Below are 20,438 nucleotides of genomic sequence, written 5' to 3'. Positions count from 1 at the left end.
CATTTGTAGTTGCCAGGATTAATGCCAGGTTAAGTCAACATTCTATTTTGTGAACCATACGTTGTAACTCTTTGACATTTTTAGTTGCCAGGATTAAAGCCAGGATAGGTCAATATTCTATTTTGTGAGCCATATTTTGTAACTCTTTGGCATTTGTAGTTGCCAGGATATGTCAATATTTTATTTTGTGAGCCATATGTTATAACTCTTTGACATTTGTAGTTGCCAAGATTAATGCCAGGATAGGTCAATATATTTATTTTGTGAGCCATCTGTTGTAACTGTTTGACATTTGTAGTTACAGTACACTTTAAGTAGTTAGGCTTTGACAGTAGTTAATGTTATAGTAATTAAGTAAGAGTTGATTTATTATCATTATTAATGTTTTTTAGCCTCTTGGAAGGGACAAAAGAGGTTGAAAAAAGAAAACTTCCTTGTTTTTGACATGTTTTTTTTTCTGACAAAGGACAGACCTCCGAAATTATTCAGATAACCATTTATTCTAGAATTCTGACTGCTGAAAATTTTGTTGGTTTTAGATTAAATATATTCATAATTACTTAGCTTAATCATAGCTTTGCCCACATTTTTGATTAGTTTAAATTTAACGCTTAGGAGAACAGTAGCGAAAAACATTTGGCTATCTTCCATCAATATTTTTGTTTGTATGACGCAAAAAACATATGAGGGCATTGATTTTGGTTTCTGTTTATTGCCCAGATCAAGTACTGTATGTTGTGCCGCTGTGCAAATAGTCGGGTAGCAAAGTAGCAATGCTACTTGACAGTTTTCAAATTTGTTGGCAGATTTTGTCTGAAAATACCATTTTTACGTATAAAAACAATGTTTATACCCCGTCGTGCAAAAAGTGGGTAGCAAAGTAGCAATGCTACTTTGCAGTTTTCATGGCCCACTAAAATTTGTTGCAAGATTTTGTCTGAAAATACCATTTTTTACATATAGAAATAATTTTTGTTAAAAGAAAAGCTGTCAAACCACAAGTTGTGTTCCGCCGCGAAAAAGGTGGGGTGGCATAGTAGTAATGCTACTTGACAGTTTTCATGGCCTACTAGAATTTTTTGGCAGATTTTATCTGAAAACACCAGTGCTTCCACTATTCCCGAATTTTTTAGGATTTCCCAAGAAATCTGCCTTCTCGAAAAAAAGTTGGCTCCTCAAAAATTTCCTTTCGTTCACTACTGCCACCCCTAGGGATTTATCATAAGTGACAATCCATCCCTAGTAACTCTTAATCTGAGTTAATTTGACACAAGTTTTTTACTTCTTTCCAAAGTTTTTGTCTCAATTATTTACTACACATCAAAAACCAGAAATAGATCATTGATTTAATAACCTTTCTTCCTATGCTAGTAAAAGCAGAATGTTTATAAGATTATACCATTTCATCAAAGATTCTCTTGTGACTCCTGGTAAAGAATTTTATTTGAACAGGTTTACGTTTAGTGTAATTCTAACCCAGGGTTACCATGGCTGACACTTTCGTGCCACTTTGGCTCTTTTTTTTAAGTGGCGCTTGTCGGGAAACGTGACACTTTTTAGCAAAAGTAGGATTTTTTTCAAAAAAGCGCTTTTTTACCAAAAAGAAATTTTTTCAAAAAAAGAAAATAAATAAATAAAAAACGGAAGGAAAATTTTGAATGCAGAAGCATCGATGTTCTTTTTCTTTCATTTTTCCGTCTCTCTGTTTTCAGATTCGGAAACGGTATATTGCTTTTTTTATGCTCCTTCATATTAACCATAACCCTTATGCTTCATCATTATCACATTAATTATAAATAACAGCCACTTTGTAAACCTGTAGGTTAATTGTCACCAAAAAAGGATTGGACGCACTTCCTCCTTTTAGTTGCTTCCTGGTCACGAAGTTTTGAGTGTAATAAGTCATAATTTCCTTAAGTTTTGTCTCTCATATACCTCAGTAGAAGGATATCCTAAAGTTTTGCCAAATAAATCATTTGAAATATTTAATATCTGATCGACTATTAGATGTATATATCATAGGGTCATCAATAGCTGCGATCTATGATCGTGGCACTCTGTTCAGTATTATCAGAGAAGAAAAGGTTCAAGTACCCGGACGAACTGCAATAATCCATTGACTCCATTTTGTGGAGAACTGGATGAAAAGCCCTCAGTGTAGATGAGTATTACTGTCCCTTTTTTCCTTTTTCTCAAGAGAAAAAGAAAACGGAAGGCTTTTTCTCTTATCTTTTTTCGTTTCTTTTTTGCGCTATGAGCAAAGACACTTCAGAAAAAAGAAAGAGAAAAAAGTACTCTGTGGGACGAATTCTTGTTTTATACAGTAAGTACCATTTGCGCTTTAGAGGGATTTAAGTGGGGGGGGGGGGCTTGAAAGTTGACTAGAGTGGAAGTGTTGCACAAAGCGGAGAATCAGCACTACCTAAGTAAAATCAATATTAATTTTTTGTAGTTGATAGATGGAATTAAAGCCAATTTTTCATGTTTGAAATTTAAAAACGAGGAAAACCGTGCAAAGGTGATCCCAAGCGGATTGACAAAGATTTTAAATTCGAAAAGCTTGTTGGTACCAGCGCGAGCGATCCAAAGCATTGCAAGTGGCAAATTTTTGGAAAATGACACTTTTTATACAAAAGTAACATCATTTTGCCACCCAAAAGTGGCACCAAAAAAACCAGCTGAGTGGCAACCCCGTTCTGACTATCGCTGCAAAGAGGGTTATTTAGAAAGTTGAACCGTGAGTTTAAGTTTTGTTTTCTTTTGCTATTTTTTTGAATTTTCAAAAGTCTGAAAACATAAGAGATTTACCCAGGATTGAAAACAATATTCTAAAATGAAAAAGGGAAAGCATAGTACCTATGCAGAGAGGGGGAAGGGAATTTCGGGTTAAATTTGGAGATATTTTTATTATCGAGCTATAAATTATATGAACATGCCACTTGAAACCTTTTTTATACTCCTTTAGAATATAACCGTCGTTTTGTTCAAAGATTAAATGGACCCTTTAAGATGATACCACTTTCTCTTATTTTCTGCAATTTAGTTTTGAGTCTGATTTTCTTTTTTCTAAGGTTTTAGGCAAATTATATTAATCTTATGGATTAAAGAAAACATAAGAGATTTAGCCAGGATTGAAAACAATATTCTAAAATGAAAAAGGGAAAGCATAGTACCTATGCAGAGAGGGGGAAGGGAATTTCGTGATAAATTTGGAGATATTTTTATTATCAAGTTATAAATTATATGAACATGCCACTTGAGACCTTTTTTATACTCTTTTAGAATATAACCGTCGTTTTGTTCAAAGATTAAATGGACCTTTTAAGATGATACCACTTTCTCTTATTTTCTGCAATTTAGTTTTGAGTCTGATTTTCTTTTTTCTAAGGTTTTAGGCAAATTATATTAATCTTATAGATTAAAGGATGCTTATGTATCATACCTCCATCACTCAAGTTTAGGCTATGTAAAACTCGAAAATAAATCGGTTTTATCTGTCAGTCAAAAACCTGTTTTTGATGTTTGTACTGTTCCTTTCGAAATCTTACGGTACCAAAGAAATGAAAATAAAACGTTTTCTGTCCCTCCGGATCATCTTGTCATTTTATACCTGAAAACCACACTTGTCTGAGATTTTTTCCTTTTTTTTAAAACTGTCAGGTTTTTAGATGAGGGTCACATTTTTGTCCGTGGTGCCACTTTAGACACGGATAATAAAGAAGTCGACATAAGCATTAAATCCAACAACACTTTTCATTGGTAAAAATTCAAACACCAAAAAACTCTTGATTCCAAAATAGAACTACAACTTCAAAAGGAATCTGCGGCTTCTTAAGCTCTTTAGTTGCACGTGTTTCTAGCTTATCTTTCATTTTTTATCTTTTTTTTTAAACTTGGTGTCTAGTGCTCTCAAAACTTTCATTGCTGTCAATGAAGGTCTTTTCATAAATAATTTAATACTTCAATTTTCATTATTCTTTTTAAGAGATATACTTGTGTAAGTTTCCATACAAACCAATAAAACAATCAGAGTGCATTTTGAATATCGTTGAAAAAAAAAAGAAAAACAAGAGCTAAGAGCTCATATGGCACTTGTGACGAGGCGAGAAGAGCTAAGAGCCAAGAGATCATATGGTATGAGCTCTAACAAAATTCTATGAATCAATAGATTGATTTAAAAAGGAAAATAAGAGCCTTAATACCGGTCAGGATTTGAAATAAGAGCTCTGAGTCACGTTGTCCTTCTAAATATCAAAATTCATTAAGATCCGATCACCCACTCGTATGTTATAAATACCTATTTTTTTCTAATTTTTCCTCTCCCTTTAGACCCCCAGATGGTCGAATCTGAAAAAACGACTTTATCAAGTCAAATTGTGCAGCTCCCTGACACGCCTGTCAATTTTCATCGTCCTAGCACGTCCAGAAGCACCAAACTCACCAAATCACTGAACCCTTCCCCTCAACTCCCCCAAAGAGAGCGAATCCAGTACGATTCTGTCAATCACGTATCAAGGACATTTGTTTATTCTATCCACCAAGCTTCATCCCGATGCCTACACTCCAAGTGTTTTTCCAAGATTTCCCCCTCCAACTCCCCCCAATCTCAAACAATCTGGTCGGGATTTGAAATACGAGCTCTGAGACATGAATTCTTTCTAAAAATCAAATTTCATTACGATCCGATCATTTATTCGTAAGATAAGAATACCCCAATTTTCCCGTTTTCCAAGAATTCCGTTTCCCCCCTCCAACTCCCCCCAACATCACAGGATCTGGTCGGAATTTAAAATAAGAGCTTTAAAGCACAAGATCCTTCTAAATATCAAATTTCATTTAGATCTGGTCACCCTTTCGTAAGTTACAAATATCTCAATTTTTAAAATTACCCCCCCCCCCTCCAATTCCACGATCCGGTCCGGTTATGTCAGTCACGTATCTTAGACAGGTTTTTATTCTTCCCATCCACTTTCATCCTGATCTCACCGCTTTAAGTATTTTCTAAGATTTCCGTTCCCCCTAACTGCCCCCCCCCCAATTACGCTTGATCCGGTTGAGATTTAGAATAAGAGATCTGAGTTACGAGGTCCTTCTAAATATGAAGTTTCATGAAGATCCGATCACTCCTTCGTAAGTTAAAAATACGTCATTTTTTCTTATTTTTCAAAATTAACCCCCCTCCCAATAGATCAGATCCGTTCCAATTATGTAAATCACGTATGTAAGACTTCTGCTTATTTTTTCCACCAAGTTTCACCCCGATCCCTCCAATCTAAGCGTTTTCCATGATTTTAGGTTCCCCCACCCTAAACTTCCCCCAACATCACCAGATCCAGTCAGGATTTAAAATAAGAGCTTTGAGACACGATATCCTTCTAAATATCAAATTTCATTGAGATCCGATAACCCGTTCGTAAGTTGAAAATACCTCATTTTTTTCTAATTTTTCAGAATTAGCCCCCCCTCAACTACCCCAAAGAGAGCGGATCCGTTCCGATTATGTCAATCATGTGTCTGGGACTTGTGCTTATTTTTCCCATCAAGTTTCATCCCGATCCCTCCACTCTAAGTGTTTTCCAAGATTTTAGGTTCCCCTCCCCCTCCAACTCCCCCCAATGTCACCAGATCCGGTCGGGATTTAAAATAAGAGCTCTGGGACACAATATCATTCCAAACATCAAATTTCATTAAGATCCCATCACCCATTCATAAGTTAAAAATACTTCATTTTTTCTATTTCTTCCGAATTAACCGGCCCCCACTCCCCCCCCCAGATGGTCAAATTGGGAAAACGACTATTTCTAATTTAAGCTGGTCCCGTCCCCGATACGTCTGCCAAATTTCATCGTCCTAGCTTACCTGGAAGTGCCTAAAGTAGCAAAACCAGGACCGACAGACAGACAGACCGACAGACAAAAAGACCGACAGAATTGGCGATTGCTATATGTCACTTGGTTAATACCAAGTGCCATTAAAAAGCTAAGTTAAAAACGAAACGGGTACTATTGTTGACATCATCTAACTTCAAAAAAGTCAGGCAAGAGAGTTCTCTTCTGCTGAAAAGGTGAAATTTTCCTTTAAAATAGTTGGTCACTTCATGTCATTTGAATAGCGGGAGTCACAGTTCGGCCACTAGTTGAAAGACGTTAGTCAGTAAAAGTATGTTAATAGACAGTCTGATCAAAAACAATGAGAAGACTGGGAAATCCAGGGCATGAAGGATCTTTCTGATCAATTTTATCAGGTTTTTAGATCAGAGCCAGATTTGAGTAGATCATAACATCAGTTCAGCAGAGGACAAAATCTCAGTATAAAGGGAGTTTTTAGGGAGAGTCTTAAAGATTGCATCAGAAACAACAGTGCAGGCAGACAGTGGTGTTTTGCAAGTGATTGTCATCAAAAATTAATAAATTCTAATAGAGTTCCTTTCGGCAAAGTCAGGGACCTAGGAATCAGTTTAGCAGAGCACAAGAATGCAGCATAGAGTTTCGAGTGAGTCAAGGGGGAAAGTTTAGAGAATTTTTAGAATTTCAGGTCATTGAATACCATTTGAATAACGGTAGTCACTATTCGGCCACTAATTGAAAGGCTTAATCAATAAAAAGACGCGAATTGATAGCAGATCAGAAAAATTGAGAAGACTGAAAAATCCAGGCCATGAAGGATCTTGCATATCACTTGAATCCAAAGAACATTAAAGGCAGAGGATTACTAGAAATATTGGAAGTAATAAATACCTGATATGATCTAGTGAAAACGATATTCTGACTTTAAATAACGGAAGATCGACTTAAGAGCTGTCATTTTCGTCAGCATCGCTATTTTTAACTGTAAAGACAAATTAACAAAGAAGTTAATGAACTCTGATAGCCCTTTCTGTCCATAGGTCAAACCATTACATCTGCATGGAATAGCTGCACCATCTTATAGTTTTTATATATATATATTTTTTTTAGCATGATTTCCGCTATTTTTGTGTGTTAAAATTGGCAACCTTTACTCCCAAAAAATATGGATGCTTTTCCGTTACATATAGAATTCACGACTTTTAAATTTTTACAGAGTGGAGCCTATAAAAAAAGATTTTCTTTTGTAACCAAAAGATTAACAAAAGCGAACATTTTATTGTGGTTTGTTGGATTTTATTGATTTTATTTGATTTCACAAAGATAAAGATTTGTGTTTTATTGTCCAACATGGGCAGACAATTTTGAACTTAATTTTCCCCTTAATTTCAAGGGTAAAAGTGCCGCTATTTTAATTTTCTCCTTAATTTTAATTAAATAGTAAATGAACGTTAAATCACAAAGAAAGGCTGTGTAAAACATTTTCCATTGGATTGTTCTTAACTGATAAATTTAATCAGATTTACAAAAAAACAATTAAACAGCTATATTGCATAACAATCAATTAAAAAAATTGTGATTGTATTTATAATTTATGCAATTATATTATATTGCCAAAACCAAGGTTATGCGGGTGTCTAGAGACCCTACTTCAAGAAACGTGCAGCTAAAAATAAAAGGAGAGCCAGTAGAAAATGTTGACTCCTTCGTCTACCTAGAGAGCCTCCTAACTTCTGATAACGACTGCTCGAAATCGATCAAACGAAGACTTGGCCTGGCAGGCGCCAGCGTCAAGAACCTCTTGAAGCCTCAAGAACCTCTTGAAGCCAATCTTGAAGCTTCAAGAACCTCTTGAAGCCAATCTGGAAAAACAAGACTCTGTCAACTTCTCTGAAGGTGCGACTCTTCAACTCTCTCATAATCCCAATTGCATTATGCTCAAGCGAAACCTGGTCAATAAAGGCTGATGATGAGCAAAGAATCTCCGCATTTGAAACTAAATGCCTTAGGCACATTGCAGGGATCACCTACATTGACCGAGTCTCAAGTAAAGACCTCCGAAAACTACTCCGTTGTTTCCGCACCATCATGGACCGGGTCAGGAGCCAGCAACTCCGCTGGCTTGACCATACCCAGTGAATGTCGGCCAACTAGCTTCCAAAAATCACATTAGAAGGACGGGGTCACGGCCCGTGCCCCAGAGGCCGACCTCGTAAGAGATAGAACGACAACTTCCCGGCCAATAACCTCCCCCCCAGCAGCTATAATTTGGAATTCCGATATTTAAAGGCAATCACGCTGCGATAGAGGTGGCAAGAGAAAGGTAAGCAGAAGGGGGGGGGGTGAGTGACTTGGTAGCAAGAGCCGTGGTACCCGCCGGGCGTGCCCCTTAAATTGCGGGGACAAGGTAACCAACCCTCAATACTTCCCTTACTTTTCTCGTAAGGAAACCACCAGTAAAATGGGTGATAACCTAGTGCGGAATGCAGTGCTGAATTTTATCTCAAGAGCTATGATAGCAGGTGTGAAAACAAATGTTTTTACTATGCGAGGACTCGAGTTTTTCAGCCGTGAAGCGATTTTAGAATCAAAAGAGATTATCTATCGCAAGTCGGAATTAGGGGAACGTGTAATAAAACACGTAAAGGACGAGGATAACTTGATAAACATTGCGAAGACGTTCGCTCGCTGTGCCAAAGAAAAGAGACAGCTTCCTAAGTTCGTTATTTTTGAGCCCCAAGAAGTTCCGGCCTGCAATGAAGAGATCGCTGCTTGTGTAGTGTCCACTGTCAACGAGCAAGTTCAATGGTCTTCTTGACCGTTTGAACCAGAAACCATTACCGTGGCCTGAAGGCAACCCTGTTGCTGCTCAAGCTAATGAGTTTACTCCTTCTCCTCCGTCTTACTCAGTAGTCTTGAAAAAACGTCCTCCTACCGTTGTTACCGCAGAAGAAAGGAAAAACTTCCTGTCGAATATTTGTGGTGACTAATGTTTAAAGAATTGCCTGTGGCAGGAATCGAACCTGCGACCTTCCGGACTAAGTCCACTGCATCTCCCGCTGTGCTACACAGGCTTATATTTGTGGTGATGCTTTGAATGACGACGATTTTGAACTCCGCAGAGGAAAGTACGAATGGCGTCTCGTAACTAAGAACAAATCTAAAGCAGCAGTACTAGCTGCTGCTCGAAGTTCGAAGTGTATATGGCACTTTTGACGAGGCGAGAAGAGCTAAGAGCCAAGAGATCATATGGTATGAGCTCTAACAAAATTCTATGAAACAATAGATTGATTTAAAAAGGAAAATAAGAGGCTTAATGCCGATCAGGATTTAAAATAAGAGCTCTGAGTCACGATGTCCTTCTAAATATCAAAATTCATTAAGATCCGATCACCCACTCGTAAGTTATAAATACCTAATTTTTTCTAATTTTTCCTCTCCCTTTAGCCCCCCAGATGGTCGAATCTGAGAAAACGACTTTATCAAGTCAAATTTTGCAGCTCCCTGATACGCCTATCTATTTTCATCGTCCTAGCTCGTCCAGAAGCACCAAACTCGCCAAATCACTGAACCCCTCCCCCCAACTCCCCCAAAGAGAGCGAATCCAGTACGATTCTGTCAATCACGATCAAGGACATTTGTTTATTCTATCCACCAAGCTTCATCCCGATTCCTACACCCCAAGTGATTTTCCAAGATTTCCCCCTCCAACTCCCCCCAATGTCAAACGATCTGGTCGGGATTTGAAATAAGAGCTCTGAGACATGAATTCTTTCTAAAAATAAAATTTCATTAAGATCCGATCATCTATTCGTAAGATAAAAATACCCCAATTTTCACGTTTTCCAAGAATTCCGGTTTCCCCCTCCAACTCCCCCCAACGTCACTGGATCTGGTCGGAATTTAAATAAGAACTTTAAAGCTCAAGATCCTTCTAAATATCAAATTTCATTAAGATCTGGTCACCCTTTCGTAAGTTACAAATACCTCAATTTTCAAAATTACCCCCCTCCAATTCCACCAAAGAGAGGTGATCCGGTCCGGTTATATCAGTCACGTATCTTAGACAGGTTTTTATTCTTCCCATCCAGTTTCATAATGATCTCACCGCTTTAAGATTTCCGGCCTTATCAATAGCGGATAACAGAAGATATTAAATGAAAAAACTAGTTTTTTTAACTGAAAGTAAGGAGGGACATTAAAACTTAAAACAAGCAAAAATTACCCCGTATATGGAAGGGGCTGTTCCCTCCTCAACGCCCCGCTTTTTACGCTAAAGTTTGACTCTTTCTCTCAACACTACTTTTTCAAACAGTAAAAAGAGTACGGGGTAATTTCTGCTCGTTTTAAGGTTTAATGTCGCTCCTTACTTTCGGTTAAAAAAAACATGTTTTTTTATTTAATTACTGAACGTTTTTTAGTTGATCCATGTTTTGATTTCGGCTCTCCGCAGATGAATAATCAAAGCGAAATTTGCATATTTATTTATTTGGCTAAATGGCTTTCCCATAGTTTTGATCGAATGATTTTGAGAAAAAATGAGGGGGGAGGCCCTCCAATTTTTTGGGTACTTAAAAAGGCAACTAGAACTTTTAATTTTTTACGAATGTTTTCATTAGTAAAAGATATACGTAACTTACAAATTAGCTTACGTAACAAACCTCTATATTCGTATGATTTTATTACGTATATGAGAGGATTCGCCCACTCATCAATACCTCGCTCCTTACACTAAAGCTTAAATTTTGTCCCCTGAATCACAAAGGCCGTAGAATAAAAGTTGAAATTACTAAAAATACTCTAGCGTAAAGAGTAAGGTATTGGGAGGAGGTGAACCCCTTATATGCGTAATATTTTCTGTTCGTTTTAAATTTTAATGCTAAAACTTACTTTCAGTTGAAAAAACTTTCATATTTATTTTTTCATTGTTTTTAAATAATGCTGGAAAATGCTGCGCCCCCTTCATGGAAATCTTCTTTCCCCATGACAAATTCCTCCATGGAAAAGTTTCCCCCACATAACCCCCTCTTCTTAACCCCTCCTCCGAACCAAAAATCCCCCTGAAAACGTCTGTACACTTCCCAATAACCATTACTATATGCAAACACTGGTCAAAGTTTGAAATTGCAGCCCCTCCCACGGGGACTGTGGGGGAGTAAATCGTCCCCAAAGACATAATTATAAGGTTTTTTGAATATGCTGAATAAAATGGCTATCTCAGAATTTTGATCCGACGACTTTGGGAAAAAAGTCAGCGTGGGAGGGGGCCTAGGTGCCCTCCAATTTTTTGGTCACTTAAAAAGGGCACTAGAACTTTTCTTTTCCGTTCGAAAGAGCCCTCTTGCAAAATTCTAGGACCACTGGGTCGATACGATCACCCCTGGGAAAAAGAAAAAAAACAAATAAAAACGCATCCGTGATCTGTCTTATAGCAAAAAATACAAAATTCCACGTTTTTATAGATAGGGACTTGAAACTTCTACAGTAGGGTTCTCTGATACGCTGAAATACGCTCATTCCGTTGGAATGAGCCCTCTCGTGACATTCTAGGACCACTGGGTTGATATGATCACCCTTGGGAAAAAAACAACAACAAAAAAAACACGCATCCGTGATTTGTCTTCTGGCAAAAAATACAAAATTCCATATTTTTGTAGATAGGAGCTTGGAACTTGCACAATAGGGTTCTCTGATAAGCTGAATCTGATAGTGTGATTTTCGTTAAGATTCTATGAATTTTAGGGGGTATTTTCCCCTATTTTCTAAAATAGGGCAAATTTTCTCAGGCACGTAACTTTTGATGAGTAAGACTAAACTTAATGAAATTTATATATTTAAAATCAACATTAAAATTCGATTCTTTTGATATAGCTATTGGTATCAAAATTCTGTTTTTTAGAGTTTTGGTTACTATTGAGCCGGGTCGCTCCTTACTACAGTTCATTACGACGAACTGTTTGATAATCTCCAACAAAAACAAAAATCGTACAATAAAACAAGGCGCTGGTCTCCACAAAGGTGCCATTGCCTGGCACCTTTGCATATTTACATATCTAGCTGGGATTTATTTATACTTTATCAGCGTCTACACAATAATCCTTACCGGTGTCTAAAAAGAAAGAAAGAAATGGACTTGAATCCAATTTAGTAATGAGCCTCAAATTTGGCTTTTCCCACACCTTATAAAAAAAAAAATACTCACTTAAGAAAAAAAAATCTTGGAAAGTAATTGAACTAGATGAAGGACACTTTCAGGAATGGATCCAGAGATTAAATTATCTTCTGGGATAGGATATTTAAGTAGACTATATATCAGCACCAGTTTCACCTTTAAGGGGCGCTGATTTTTTTTCATCAACTTGAACAAACATTGTGTTTTAAGAGTGAAAACTTTCAGAAGTAAATTTACAGCTTAAATGAGGGCCAAAGAAAGCGTTTTTAGCCTCATAGATACGCAAGATCGTAAATATACGGTTTTAAAAATGTTCTAAATATATAGCTTAGATTTGAAAAAAAAATATACTAATGGTTCTTTTGGACGACTCCAACGGACAGTGTTCCTCCCACCACAAATTAGTCTCCATACGAAAGCTCGAATTCAAATTGCCAAATTTTTAAACATTGCCAAAGTTTGAATTTTTGTCACGATCCTTCAAGAGAGACTGCTCAAACATAAGGGCCGTTAAATGAGAATGAGAAGTACATTTAAAGAATTTTAAGACCTTAGCGTAAAGAACAAGGGTTGAGCAAGGGCAGTCCTCCTCATATACAGAGTTTATGTTCGTTTTAATATTCCTCCCTATTTTCAATATAATTTTTTTTTCCATTTAATCATTAAAAAAAAAACAGGCTAAATTCAGCAAAAACTCGCTTGATGTTAAGCCGGACTCATACAACTCTGGATTCACGCTTATTTTAGAATTGAAGAACGAAATAAATCGCAAAAACTTTTGAGCATGTGGGCTTAGTCTAAAAAATTACTGGCAATCTGCTAAGCCTTAGAAGCAGGAACAGAGTAGAGATAAGTGCCTGCAGGCTCTTCTTTGGGTATTATTTAGGATCTTGATTCGTGCTAAAAAGATTCATTCAATCATTCAATTTATTCAATCAATAGATTCGCAAAAAAAAACGCTTCAATATAGTTTCCCATGCAAAACTCTATGCACAAAAACAGCTGAGAAACAAAAATGAAACAATAAAAATAAATAAATAAAAAAACAATGATGATAGAAGGTAATAAGCTTACCTAAGCTATGGATGTCAGGTGATTGATTTTTCTTCTAACGATAATTTCGACAGGACCTGTGCCTGTCATCATCAGGTTAATTCAAATTTCTTGCCAGAAAGTAAAATCACTAAATAAATAAAACTAAAAACACTGAACAACACTAATGATGAGCCGAACCTGGAGTTATTGTTGTGCCATGGCCCGAATTTTGGTAGAGGCGTTGATGGCTGCTGTCCTAGAGGATCTTAAGAGGTTGGGCCCTTAGGAAAGGGGTGGAGTTTTTTGTGAGTTTTCAATTTATGGGTGATTGGTTCCCAAATTTCGCTAATATGAAACTCACCATTGTCTTTATTGATGGCTGGTTTATTTTTAGTAATTTCCAAAGCTTCTCTGATTTTCTGCTTTAAGAGTTGTGGGACAATAGCAATAAGTTGGGCTTGGTCAAACTTAATGGAGTGGGAAGGGTTTTCAAAGATATGATGGGCCAATGCAGAGAAATTATTTCAAGGTCAAATTTTTCTGTTAACCTAACATGGAGTCGCTCTACTGCTTCAGATGGACTAATGGAATAAATAGCAAAACTAGCTGATATCTGCCCTCTGTTTTTGTATCTTTGCATAACTCACCTAATTTCCAAGTAGCAAAAAAGCCCCTGATGATGATTCATCCCAAGTGTGGCAAGTGTATACTCCATTTTTTTTTAACATTTAAGCCCTGCATTTCTCTTGGAACAAGTTCAATTTCAGCCTTTCAGGAGTTACTTATAATATAAATCCAATTAACACCACTAGCCCTTGTGATTAGAGGACAATATCAATCAAGGGACAGAAAGAAAGAAAGGCAAAGTGGATGAACAAAAAGTAACCCAAACCAGACGGCGTAATAGAAACAAGTGGTCAAGCTGATGGCTAAAAAAGCCCCATTTCGGTTATAAAACTGTTACCTTGGTTGAAGCTATCTCTGGTTATAAGAATTCCTGGTACTTGTGTATCATTCAGAACACACTCAATAAGTGAAGTCAGGTTCTTTCGTGAAACAAACTACAATGCGAAAATCCAGTTTAATAGCCACAAAGACAGAACTCAATTTAGTTTGCTATGCATAGTGATAGAAGATAGTGTCTGAACATGGATTTTGATATGAAGATTTCGGATTTGCCAAAGACTGAAAAAGAGGCAATTATATTTTTCCAGGATAAGGGATTGTTGCCCACAACAATACAGTGTGTCAATGGACACAACATTACTTTATTTCATTAGCTTTATCAAAAGTTTGGGCTATATGTTTGCAAATTAGGGGGGTGGGGGTGGGACATTATATCAAATACCTAACTCACCCTAGCCTTACCACCTCTATATATAAAATATTTAATTAAAATGTTCCTGCATCGTAGTTCGTTTCACGAAAGAACCTAACTTCACTTATTGAGTGTGTTCTGAATAATAACAAGTGCCGAATTCCTTACCTATTACCTATTTATACACCTATATGCGTTTAAATTTTTAAAGGTTGACATTTTTTAATGGGCGGCTACTTTTCTAGCACATTAATTAGCCTCTTTGTTCTATCCTAGTCATTGTACTTGTTTTCAGACATCAATAGTGCTTAGTAGTTTTTAGTCGATTCTTCTTTGAAATGTTTCCACAGGTTAGGCTAGCTAGACTAGCTCATTTTATTTTTCCATAGGAAACCAAACTAGGCTGAGGGAATATCAAAGTAAGGGAAAATCAGAGGGAAGGGTAAAGGCATAGAGTAGAGGCTGTTGGGAAGGAAACTTATTAAGAAAATGTGTTTTATTTCATGACAATTGATACTATCTATGGGTACACAGGTCGAAACAAGAGAGACGGATCGGCAGAACCCATGGGAAATATACAATTTGGGCTATGTATATGCACATTAAGAAGGGTTGGGGGTAAAGTAAAGTGGAGTTGCAATCAAATATTTTGTATTATGTAATAAACGTAAAATTATTCTGAATGTAATGGAGTAAGAATTGTTTTCTAAACATGTTTCCTGCATATTTATCATTAGTGACACTTCAGATTCTCTGTGGAATAATCTTTTAATATAGGCCTACTTTGCGTTTTTTTAAGCAGCCTGTTGACAGCTCAGGCGCATATGCAAAGGGGACATCAGAATTAGAACCCTCCCCGCAAAATTTTGAAAGTTTCGTAATATTTCCTTTAAGTTATATAACCATCTAGTTTTGCCACTTTTGAATTATGTCTCTAAAGTAGATAGACCCATGCTACAACCCTCCAAGGCCCGTAATCAGACGGCTCTTGATGGTCACCCCCTTGCAGTACTATAACTTATACCTTCTTCTCCTTCATTCCGAACGATTTCCACATAGTTAACTGGATTTTCTTTTCTGCCTCCCCTCCCCCACAGAATGAATTCCTGGGTATATACCCTGGTCCTCGCTTCCATTCATTTCCCCCAATCCATTAAGCTTTCCGTCTCAGAATCAAGAATGGGCTGCTCTATAAATTTTCATGACGAATTGAACTAAGATAATAAATGCAAACTCACCTCGACAATTCCAGCAGAACCCGAACAATTCACTCACTTTGCTTCTTCCAAAGCCCCTTCTATAAGCCTTCTCCCCAGTTGTTGACACCTCGACAAGAAGGGGTGCAATAAAACAAGAGCTAAGAGCTCATATGGCACTTGTGACGAGGCGAGAAGAGCTAAGAGCCAAGAGATCATATGGTATGAGCTCTAACAAAATTCTATGAATCAATAGATTGATTTAAAAAGGGAAATAAGAGGCTTAATGCCGGTCAGGATTTAAAATAAGAGCTCTGAGTCACGATGTCCTTCTAAATATCAAAATTCATTAAGATCCGATCACCCACTCGTAAGTTATAAATACCTAATTTTTTCTAATTTTTCGTCTCCCTTTAGCCCTTCAGATGGTCGAATCTGGGAAAACGACTTTATCAAGTCAAATTGTGCAGCTCCCTGACACGCCTATCAATTTTCATCGTCCTAGCACGTCCAGAAGCACCAAACTCGCCAGCGAATCCAGTACGATTCTGTCAATCACGTATCAAGGACATTTGTTTATTCTATCCACCAAGCTTCATCCTGATTCCTCCACTCCAAGTGTTTTTCCAAGATTTCCCCCTCCAACTCCCCCCAATGTTAAAAGATCTAGTCGGGATTTGAAATAAGAGCTCTGAGACATGAATTCCTTCTAAAAATCAAATTTCATTACGATCCGATCATTTATTCGTAAGATAAAAATACCCCAATTTTCATGTTTTCCAAGAATTCCGGTTTCCCCCTCCAACTCCCCCGAATGTCACAGGATCTGGTCGGAATTTGAGATTAGAACTTCAAAGCACAAGGTCCTTCTAAATATCAAATTTCATTAAGATCTGGTCACCCTTTCGTAAGTTACAAATACCTCAATTTTCAAAATTACCCTCCCCCCCAATTACACCAAAAAAAGCAGATCCGGTCCAGCTATGTCAGTCACGTATCTTAGACAAGTTTCTATTCTTCCCATCCAGTTTCATCCTGATCTCACCGCTTTAAGTATTTTCTAAGATTTCCGGTCCCGACCAGAATCCAGTACGATTCTGTCAATCACGTATCAAGGACATTTGTTTATTCTATCCACCAAGCTTCATCCCGATTCCTCCACTCCAAGTGTTTTTCCAAGATTTCCCTGTCCAACTCCCCCCAATGTCAAAAGATCTGGTCGGGATTTGAAATAAGAGCTCTGAGACATGAATTCCTTCTAAAAATCAAATTCCATTACGATCCGATCATCTATTCGTAAAATATAAATACCCCAATTTTCATGTTTTCCAAGAATTCCGGTTTCCCCCTCCAACTCCCCCGAAGGTCACAGGATCTGGTCGGAATTTGAAATTAGAACTTTAAAGCACAAGATCCTTCTAAATATCAAATTTCATTAAAATCTGGTCACCCTTTCGTAAGTTACAAATACGTCAATTTTCAAAATTACCCTCCCCCCCCCCAATTCCACCAAAGAGAGAAGATCCGGTCCAATTATGTCAGTCACGTATCTTAGACAGGTTTCTATTTTTCCCATCCAGTTTCATTCTGATCTCACCGCTTTTTGTATTTTCTAAGATTTCCGGTCTCCCCAACTGCCCCCCCCCCAATTACGCTTGATCCGGTTGAGATTTAAAATAAGATTTCTGAGTTACGAGGTCCTTCTAAATATGAAGTTTCATGAAGATCCGATCACTCATTCGTAAGTTAAAAATACGTCATTTTTTCTTATTTTTCAGAATTACCCCTCCCCCCCCCCCGCAATTGATCGGATCCGTTCCAATTATGTAAATCATGTATGCAAGACTTCTGCTTATTTTTCCAACCAAGTTTCATCCCAATCCCTCCAATCTAAGCGTTTTCCATCATTTTAGGTTTCCCCACCCCAAACTTCCCCCAATGTCACCAGATCCGGTCAGGATTTAAAATAAGAGCTTTGAGACATGATATCCTTCTAAATATCAAATTTCATGGAGATTCAATCACCCGTTCGTAAGTTAAAAATACCTCATTTTTTCTAATTTTTCAAAACCCCTAGCTGCTCAGTTATTGTATACTAGCCATTTTGACAATCATGATATTAGTCTACTTTTAGTCTACTTTCATGTTTAATTCCTGGTCTGACATGTTGAGAGCCAAAATAATTGGACAATATCAACGCGGTAGCTCCCGAAAATGTCTGGGACAGCACTGCAACGCAACTGTGACCATGACTGGGGTCTCATTCGGAACCGGTTTTAGACTGGTTGGAAACCAGTAACATCTGGATTGCCTCGTGGGTTGGACCTCACTTCCTCAAGGCCATTGTCACACAACAGTTGCATGCGCAATCAGTTAGCAATTATAGTCTCAAAACAGTTGCCCCATGGCCGCTGGGCCTTAGTCGCTCCTGAGCCGTTCTTGATAGTGCAAATGTGTCTTTCTTACGACTTTGTTACACGTAGTACACCTTCCTGACTCTCATACAGTTCACCACCCTTCTCACCATCCCCCAAGACCTGACTAAATTGGATTTCAAAAGATTTCAATAAAAGGGGTACCAGAATTGATAATAAGTAAAATACGCTTAGCTATATATATATATATATATATATATATATATATATATATATATATATATATATATATATATATATATATATATATATATATATATATATATATATATATATATATATATATATATATATATATATATATATTGTATAATATATTAGTTCTTCATCACTTATTCGATGGTTTTATCTCCTTGGGGCTCTTAGAAAATGTAAATTTTTAAATCACACCTTATCTACCCATGAAAGTTTTTGCCCATAAAATTTCTTTTTCGCCAAAAACTAATGCATGATACCCCCGCCCCTCCTTAGGTAGTGCTCATTTTCACATTTAGTATTTATCTTGTATTGACTAATTCAGTATTAAGGAACATATTTGTATCTGTGCTTTTCCTATATCACAAAATGTTCCAGGAAAGTCTAAAAGGATTTGTTAATAGCAAGCATAATTACATGTGAAGAAAAAAGGTTTTCTTCACATGGTCTTGAGGTTTTCGCTCTTGTAATGTATTTAGCCAGTCTTCAAAATTTATCCATTTATAAATTTGTTAGTTCGGAAATATTTATTGTCTATTGTCTGCAAATGATTGACTTTTCTTTTCTTTTCTAGATAATCAAGTAGCTGGGCAGTAAATTTCGGAACTCTCTGTATAAGCCTGTTCTCTGTTGCATTCGTCTTTTTGTGTATAGACGCTTATTTTTACATAAAAAGACAGTGCAGCAGAACTGGTTTCTTATAATTTTAAAGTTTAAATAAAAAAAACAAAACAAGGGTTCTAAACCTCAAGTTAAATAGAATCTCAGTAAAATTCGCGTATATTTTTAATAAAAGGGGTACCAGAATTGATAATAAGTAAAATACGCTTAGCTTATATATATATATATATATATATATATATATATATATATATATATATATATATATATATATATATATATATATATATATTGTATAATATATTAGTTCTTCATCACTTATTCGATGGTTTTATCTCCTTGGGGCTCTTAGAAAATGTAAATTTTTAAATCACACCTTATCTACCCATGAAAGTTTTTGCCCATAAAATTTCTTTTTCGCCAAAAACTAATGCATGATACCCCCGCCCCTCCTTAGGCAGTGCTCATTTTCACATTTAGTATTTATCTTGTATTGACTAATTCAGTATTAAGGAACATATTTGTATCTGTGCTTTTCCTATATCACAAAATGTTCCAGGAAAGTCTAAAAGGATTTGTTAATAGCAAGCATAATTACATGTGAAGAAAAAAGGTTTTCTTCACATGGTCTTGAGGTTTTCGCTCTTGTAATGTATTTAGCCAGTCTTCAAAATTTATCCTTTTATAAATTTGTTAGTTCGGAAATATTTATTGTCTATTGTCTGCAAATGATTGACTTTTCTTTTCTTTTCTAGATAATGAAGTAGCTGGGCAGTAAATTTCGGAACTCTCTGTATAAGCCTGTTCTCTGTTGCATTCGTCTTTTTGTGTATAGACGCTTATTTTTACATAAAAAGACAGTGCAGCAGAACTGGTTTCTTATAATTTTAAAGTTTAAATAAAAAAAAACAAGGGTTCTAAACCTCAAGTTAAATAGAATCTCAGTAAAATTCGCGTATATTTTTTTTTTTTGCTCCCCTTTTTATATTTTACTAAAAAAATAGAACCCTCAAAAAATTTTTAATCAATTTTGCTTCAATTTTTTGCTCATCCTTCACCTAACGAATTTACTGCTCATTGAAACTGCAATTATGTGGCCTCTGCTCCTGCCAAAGAACCTCTTCCTGACTCAACATACAACAACGTTTTTTTATTTTATATTTTAATATAAATTTAATCAATAAAATATTGTTTCTTTGTATTCTTGCAAACTGCTTGTTGTTCTTAGAGCTAGGGATAGTTCATAGGGACGGAGTACAAGATAGAGAAAATTAAAATAAATACATAACTATGTTTTTCAAAACAATTTATGAAGAGCACTTACTATACACGAACAACTATTGTATACTTTCAACTTTAAGCATCCCCTTTTAAGAAGGGGATGCCATGAAGGAAAAGTGATATTGTGGTTATGTTTCAAAAAGAGTTTCGACAGATTTATTTTGGGCCCGCCATTTTATATTTGCGGATTAATGCTAAACTTAAAAAATGTAGCTAGGACTTTTTTATATATAGAGTGAACCTGATAAAAGTAGGAAAGGGGATCTTGCTTGTCCAAAAACCCCAATGCCAGGGTTTACTGTATCTATATGCTTACTAATGGCGAAGTAATAATAATCA

At 36.5% G+C, this 20,438-nt stretch overlaps 1 long non-coding RNA gene across 1 annotated transcript in view; it reads left to right on the top strand.

The window, feature by feature from the left end:
- LOC136030470 (uncharacterized) overlaps positions 1 to 20,019 on the top strand; it is a 29,078-nt gene extending 9,059 nt beyond the window's left edge. The window contains exon 3 of the long non-coding RNA XR_010618285.1: positions 19,574 to 20,019. This is a non-coding gene — a long non-coding RNA (uncharacterized LOC136030470). The remainder of the gene's footprint in view (positions 1 to 19,573) is intronic.
- Positions 20,020 to 20,438: the final 419 nt, after the last annotated feature.

The sequence above is a fragment of the Artemia franciscana genome, chromosome 8 (genome assembly GCF_032884065.1).
Source record: "Artemia franciscana chromosome 8, ASM3288406v1, whole genome shotgun sequence".
Lineage (NCBI taxonomy): Eukaryota > Metazoa > Arthropoda > Branchiopoda > Anostraca > Artemiidae > Artemia > Artemia franciscana.
Note: the sequence above shows the minus strand (reverse complement) of the source record. Positions and strands in the feature narration are given on the sequence as shown.